This window comes from Vombatus ursinus, unplaced genomic scaffold (genome assembly GCF_900497805.2).
Source record: "Vombatus ursinus unplaced genomic scaffold, bare-nosed wombat genome assembly UNPS02014785.1, whole genome shotgun sequence".
Lineage (NCBI taxonomy): Eukaryota > Metazoa > Chordata > Mammalia > Diprotodontia > Vombatidae > Vombatus > Vombatus ursinus.
This window is the reverse complement of record NW_020954563.1, coordinates 14,243,085-14,251,546: the sequence shown is the minus strand read 5'-3', so window position 1 is coordinate 14,251,546 and position 8,462 is coordinate 14,243,085.

Genomic DNA, 8,462 nt, shown 5'->3' with positions numbered 1-8,462 from the left:
CCCCAAAGCTAAGGATCTATATGCAGAGGTAAAACCCTCAGGTAGACTCCACAGATGTACTTGTGTAATGAGTCTTTGGGGTTTTTGCCTGAGCTATCTGAACTCATGCCATAGGGATGGGAAAGCAGCCCAGGCCTAAAAACCCCAAATTAACCCATTTGTCCTACATGTCAGGGCAAGCAGTCTAGCTCCAAAAAGAATCTGCTCAAAAAATTAAAACACGGTTGAATCCTTAAGATGTATAGAACCTCCCCAAAGAAATCTTAACCTTGGCACCAAAGAAGAGATGTGAGAAGACAATTTCCCTTCTTTTCTAGAAGTGGGGGCCCACAGGTGTTGAACACTAAAATAATGTCAGGGTTTTTAGATATATGGATTGGTTTTACTGAATTTTAAAATCTTTTTCCTCTTAAAATTTTTTTTTTTTTGCTATAAGGAATGACTTTCTGGGAGGAATAGTTTGGAGGCAGAATGTGAGATTTTACATATGTGTGTGTGTACATATATACACACATATGTATATAATCTCACCAAAAAAACTCTTCCTTATCTAAAGGGGACATTTTAAAAATAGGTTTTAATTGAGATCTTTTACTTTTACATTACCTTAGTTTTCCTACTGTGTCCTCGCCCTTCCCAGAAAGCTATTCTATAACAAATAAAAAAAAGAGGCAGAGAAGAAAATCAGCAAAATCAATCAATACATCACAAATATCTGACATTATGTGCAGTGTTCCACATCCATGGACTTCCTTCCTCCTCACCTCTGCAAAGGAACAGGAGGGGGTGGTGTTAAGGAAGACTTTCTAACCCTAAGTCGGACAGAGATCTGGAATAGAAAAGTTGCTTCTGGAGAGAAGGAAGTAGGTACAAAAACAGATTACAGGCATGTGGACTTTACTTAGCTCGAAAGTCTGCTTTGTAGTCTAAGAGAGTTCAGTCCCTGGAGACAGGACTCTTCTGGAGAGAAAAACCACACATAGCTAGGACTGACAATTGGCAGAAGTAACTTCTTACAGAGAGACAACAGCTAAAGGTTTTTAATTAGTTCCATAAACTGCCTGTGGAGGGGCCTACCTCCCTCACTAAAAAGCTAAAGCTTAAATTTTTAGTTTCTGAGCTGAAGAAATTTGGTGAAGCCCATTCATCCTCTTATGTGGAAGAGCCGAGAACTTCAGCTGAAGCTGGAATTCATCCATCGATCGATAATCACTTATAAAGGGATAGGCTGGTTATGTGTCAGACACCATGCTCAATGCTGAGGAAACAAAGGTGGGGACTGGAAAACAATCTCTGGCCTTGAGGAACTTAGAATATGGTCAGGGGAGACAATATAGTATTGCAGATTTAGGGATGGAAGCGACCTCTAGTTACCTAGTCCAACCACCTCATTTTGGAGATGAGGAGGAACTGTGGCCCATAGAGGTTAAGTGACTTGCTTAAGGTCATGTAGGCAGGGACTAGAAGAGCCAGCATTGAAACCCAGGGCTTCTGTCTTCATATCCAGCATTCTTCTCACTACCCCCCCCATACACACATGTAATATATATACATATATGTATGTATAACAACATATTTAATTACATGTGTGTACACCCACACTCATACATATATACAAATATGATGACATAGACTTTGCATATGCACACATACCTACATAATGACATATATTTCATATACATGTGTATATACCCACATTTACACACGTGCATATATAATGACACATTTTATTATATATGTATATATATTCATACTATACATATATAATGGCACATATTTCATTACATATGCATGTGTACATGCACACTCATACATATGCATATATAATGACATTTTCCTCGTATATGTATACATTGACAATATTTTATATATAATGACATATACATTATTATACGTGTATATATCTACGCATATGTATTTGTATAATGACATAGTTCCTATGTTCATAGTTCACAGTTCACGTACATATATAATGACACATAGTTAAATGTTGTTCAGTCGTTTCAGGTGTGTCTGACTCTTCCTGACCCCATTTGGGGTTTTCTTGACAGAGATACTAGAGTGATTTGCCGTTTCCTTCTCCAGTTCATTTCACAGATGAGGAAAATGAGGCAAACAGGGTTAAGTGACTTGCCTATGGTCACACAGTTGGTGTCTAAGGCTGGATTTGAGCTCAAGAAAATGAGTCTTCCTGACCCAAGACCTGGCACTGTATCCACTGCATCACCTAACTGCCCTATGTTTTATGTGCGCATATATTCATACATATATAATGAAAAGCTTCAAGTGTAAAGATTGCTTGAGGTGAGTCTTAAGGAAAACTAAGGAGAAAAGCTCTACAATGCAGACTTCTGCACTGAGCAGAGAACGCACACCATGCGAGATCGGCTTGGATAGGACGGAGGAGGAGCAATTCTGCGCTGCCCCAGCCAATGGTAATTTGGCGGCGTCAGAGATGGGAGCTGTTCCTCCTCCTCACGTTTGTCTCTCTGTTAATGTTCCCTAGGCAAGTACCGTCTTCCCACCGGCGGGAGGTTTTGGGGTGTGTGTGTGTGTATGTGTGTGTGTGTGTGTGTGTGTGTGTGTGTGTGGTACAGGTTTACAGGGAAAATAATGCCACTTTGCTCACTATCCTTACAATCAAAAGCTTTTGCTTTGCACTGTGTCTTCTGACTCACCAGCCAAAGTAAAAAAACACCTATGGGGGGTCATGAATGAGGGTTTTTGGTTTTGTTTTTTTGTATTTTGGTTTTTTTTTTCAGTTAGTATACACTACAGAATATCTTGCATGAGAGCTAGATTTCCTTGGGGTTTCATGTACCAAGGATTACCCACAGGCCTCTATTCTTTGAATTCCCCAAACCTAGCTGTGTCCCTATATATATAAAGAACTTAATAAATGTTTGTAGAATTAAATGGAATGAAATTTTTAAAATAATACATTTTTGTTTTGACACAGTAGACATGACATGAAGTATAATTCCCCCCAAAATTAAACAAAAATGTCCAATGGAGTGATTGGGTGACATTTTTCACTTTTGAAGTTTACCATGGTTTTTTTTTTTAAATGCATTTTTATTGATGCCTTTTAAAAAAAAAAAAAAAACAAACCAAAATTTTCCCCAGGATCTTTCCCCCCCACCTCCTTCCCAGAGAGTGATCCCTTATAAAAAAATAATGTTTTTTTAAAGGTAAAAAAACTCAGCAAAACTCACGGATACATTAAAAAAAATCTGAAAATATGTGCAATGTATCATACTTGGTGCCTTCCACTTCTGTAAAGGGTAGTTTGATGGTGTCTTCTCATAGCTCTTTTATTTTTTTGAGCAATGTTTGCTCTTTATAATTTTGCAACATTCACTTTGGATTTTTTTGGTGGTTCTTTCCATTTACATTGTTGTAATCATTGTATATATTGTTTTCTTAGATGTTTACTTCACTTTATGTTGCTTCATGTAGATCTTCATATAGAAGAATCACATCATATAGATCTTTCCATGCTGTCCTTTGTTTATTATATTATATTCATCATCTTTATAGCACAGTAATATCACAGTAATGCCAGATTTCAATATCGATATGCCAGAATTTGTTTAACCATTTCCCAACAGATGTTCCTAAATTCTTTGCTATCATAAAAAGTACTACTATAAATACTTTGCTATACATGAGGACTTCTTATCAGCAACCTCCTTAGGGTATATGCCTGGTAGTAGACTCTCTGGATGAAAGGGCAGGGACTTTCAGTCACTTTATTTGCATAATTCCAAATTACTTTCCAAAATAGTTGTAATGATTTACAATTCCACCAACAATGTGCCTGTCTTCCCAACCAACCCCTCTACTAATGATTTTTTCCTTCTGCAGATTTAGCATGTGATAACAGAGAACAATGTAACAACTACTTACCAAAGAAAGGTTATGTACTCTAATAATTTGGTACCAACTTTGTCCATTGTATTTAACTGGAGATTAGTTGCCTTTTGGTGTTGTCCTCATGTACATAGCTGCAGGCATTAAAACCTTTTTTTTTTTTTGTATCTGCTGTCTTCACTATGCATCAATTCAGAAAATTCTTCCAATGATTCTTTGAATATTTCATATTTGTTGTTCCTTATGGCACAATAATGCAGAAGAGAATTGATATCAAAGACTTCAAGGCATAGATAGCATACTTATAAAATTCTCAAATAACAGATATTTGGAAGGGATAGTTAACGAGATGAACAATAAAGTCAAAATTCACCCTGTATATCCCTCCCAAAAAAACCTCAACAGGCAAAAATGCTCTCAGAGTTACCAATGACCACTTAATTGCTTGATATGATGATCTTTTCTCAGTTCTCTTCTAGATCTCTCTGAGATAAGTGTGGTCACTGTTGACCATACCCTGCTGGTGAGGAGCCAGCTCCACAGCTGAGTGGCCTGCTTGACCTAGCCTGTCTGTGAAGTGACCCATTCAACTATGATGCTATCCTCTTTAAAGAGCCAGCCAGAGTGACTAATCTGTCACTGATGGTACACCCCATTTAATTTAATTAACTTAATGAGGTTCCTCCAGAGAAAGAAAGCACATCAAGGTCTCATAGTTCATGAGCTGTGACTTTCCTTAGCCATGTCTCTTACCTAAATACATGTATAATTATTACTGTACTTTTAAAAAATATATTTTTATTGATGTCTTTACTCTTTTTTTACATTACCATAATTTCCCTCAGTATACTTCCCCCTCCTTCTTCCAGAGAATCCTCTAATATAACAAATAACATTTTAAAACACAAATTAAAAAGAGAAGAGAAAATCAGTATAACTGTTTAATACATTGAAAAGGTCTGAAAATACATACTATGTACAACACTTGTGAACCTCCAAACCTCTGCAAAGGGATGAGGTGGGGATGTCTTCTCATATCTTTTCTTTCAAGCCATGCTTATTTTTTTAAAAATAATTTTGCAACATTTACTTTTGATTTTTTGTTGTGGTTGTTCTTTACACCATTGAAGTCATTGTGTATATTGTTTTCTTGGCTCTTCTTACATCACTCTGTATCAGTTCATGTATATCTTTCCATGCTTCTCTGTATTTATTGCATTCATCATTTCTTATAGAATAATAATATTCCATTATGTTTATGTATCACAATTTGTTTAACCATTCCCTAGTCAATAAATATTTACTTTGTTTCCAATTCTTTGTTATCACAAAAAGTACTATTATAAATATTTTGGAGTGTATGGAACCTTTCTTCTTATCAATGGCCTTGTTGGAATATAAACCTAATAAGGGAATCTATGAGGCATAGGATATGGGCTTTTAGCCATTTTATTGCATAATTCTAAATTGTTTTCCAAAATGATTATACTGATTCCCAACTCTGCCAACACCAGCATGCCTATCTTCCTACAACCCCCCCAACATTGACTGTTCCTATTTTGGGGGTTATTTTTCCCCCTAAAGGTGAAACCTCAAGGTTGTTTTAATTTGTGTTTTTCTTATTATTAGTGATTTGGAGTATTTTCTCATGTGGCTGTTAATGATTTGCAATTTTTCTTTTGAGAACTGTTTATTTTTCTGACCACTTACCTATTGGGGAGTGGCTTTTGGCATCACGCATACATAGAAATACACACACATATGTGCACACATTTATATTTTATATACAAAACCTTTGTCAGAGAAATTTGATGCAAAGATTCTCTTTTTTAATTCATTTCACTCTTCCCTTTTTATTTTAGGTGCATTAATTTTATCTGTGCAGAAGCTTTTCAATTTTCTATAATACAAGTTATCTACTTAATCTTTTGTGATTGCTTTTATCTCCCATTTAGTTAAGAATACATCTCCTAGAAATACTAATTGTCAGGGGTAGGCTAAGCCAATATAAGAAAAATGACAATTCTACGTAAGTTAATTTACTTAGCCTGTGCCTTGCCAATCAAACTACCAAAGAAGTATTTTATAGAACTAGAAAAAATAACAAAATACAGCTGGAAGAACAATAGGTTAACAACATCAAGGGAATCAATGAAAGAAAAAAACATGAAAGAAGGCAGCCTAGCAGTATCTGATTTCAAGCTATATTACAAAGTGGTATTCATGAAAACAATCTGAACTCTGAGTGTAGATTGAAGCATATTTTTTTCCTTTATTTTTTTTTTTGTGTGAGTATATTTTCTTTTGCAACATGGCTAATAGGGAAATATGCTTTGCATGATTTCACATGTATAGTCAATATCATTTTGCTTGTTATCTAAGAAATAGAGTGATGGATCAGTGGGATAGATTAATACACAATAATAATATCTAATACACAATAGTAAATACATAATACACAGTAGTAAATGACCATAGTAATCTAGTGTTTGATAAACCTAGAAATCCAAGCTTTTGTGTAGGAACTTACCACTTAACAAAAAAATTACTGGGGAAACTAGAAAGCAGTTTGGAAGAAACCAGGCATAGACCAATATCTCACACCATATACCAAGATAAGTTCAAAATGGATAAATGAATTAGACGTAAAGGGTGATATCATAAGTAAGTTAGGGGAACATGGAAAAATGTACCTGTTAGATCTATGGGTAAGGGAAGAGTTTATGACCAAACAAGAAATAGAGAGGATCACAGGAAGTAAAATGGATAATTTTGATTACATGAAATTAAAAATGTTTTTGCACAAACAAAAATAATGCAGATGTAATTAGAAGGAAAGCAAGGAACTGGGAAAAAATTTACAGCAAGTTTCTCTGATAAAGGCCTCATTTCTCAAATGTGTAGGGAACTGAGACAAATTTATGACAACATGAGCCATTTTCCAGTTGATAAATGGTCAAAGGATATGAACAGGCAATTTTCAGAAGAAGAAATCAAACTTATAAATAGTCATATGAAAAAATTCTCTAAGTCACCTTTGATTAGAGAAATATGAATTAAACAACTCTGAGATTCCACCTCACACCTATCAGATTGGCTAACATGAGAGAAAAGGAAAATGATAAATGCTGGAGGAGATGTGGAAAAATTGGGACACTAATGCACTGTTGGAGGAGTTGTGAACTAGTCTAATCATTGTGGAGAACAATTTGAAACTACTCCCCAAGGGCTATAAAACTGTGCATACCCTTTGGCCCAGCAATAACCATTACTAGGTCTGTATCCCAAAGAGGTCAAAGATAAGGGGAAAAGACCTATTTATATAAAAATATTTATAGCAACTATTTTTGTGATGGCAAAGAATTGGAAATTGAGGCGATGCCCATTAACTGGGGAATGGTTGAATAAATTATGGTATATAATTGTGATGGAATATTATTGTGCTATCAGGATGAGCAGGATGGTTTCAGAGAAGCCTGGGATGAATTATATGAACTAATACAAAATGAAGTGAGCAAAACCAGAACATTGTACATACCAACAGCAATATTGTCATGATCAACTGTGAAAGACTTAGCTACTCTGATCAAGACAATGATCCAAGACAATTCCATAGGACCCATGATGAAAAATGCAATCCACCTCCACACAGAGAACTGATGAACTCTGAGTGTAGATTGAAGCATATTTTTTTCCTTTATTTTTTTTTTGTGTGAGTATATTTTCTTTTGCAACATGGCTAATAGGGAAATATGCTTTGCATGATTTCACATGTATAGTCAATATCATTTTGCTTGTTATCTCAAATGATGGCAGAGGGGAAGGAGGTAGAGAATTTGGAGCTCAAAATTAAAAAAAAAGAATGTTAATTTTTTTTTACATGTGATTGGGAAATATTTAATGAAATAAATAAAAATATATAATACATCTCTTACCCATAGCTATGAGATGTATATAACATGCTTCTCTTTTAATTTTTTTATTGCATGATCTTTAATATTAAGTTCTTGTATCTATTTAGAATGTATTATGGAATACTGTATAAGGTGTTGGGTTAAGTCTAATTTCTTTCATATTGCTTTCTAGCTTTCCTAGCAGTTTTTATCAAATAAGGAATTCTTTCCTAATTAATTTATGTTTCCTGGTTAATTGTGCACTGGTTTACTGAGTTCCATTGTTTCTGATTCTCCCTTGATCTTCCTCTCTATTTTTTAATCAATAACAGACAATCTTTCTGGTTGTTGCTTTATTATATAATTGAGTTCTGGAAGGGCTAGTCCCCTTCTTATTCCTACATTTTTTCATTACTTCCCTTGATATTTTATTTTTATTCCCTTTATCTTTTAGTTTTCCAAATGAATTTATTAAGTATCCTCTTTGGCAATTTTGGTAGCCTTAAAACTGCAAATAAGCTTTGGAGAGATTGTTATTTTTATTTTATTGGCAAGGCACAGCTATGACCACTGAATATTCCTTAAGCTGTTTAAGTTATTTCTTTATAGAATACTTTTAAAAAATTCAATTTCATTTTATTTTCAGTTCCAAATTCTCTCTCTAACTCCAATCATTGAGAAAGCAAGAAAAAAAAA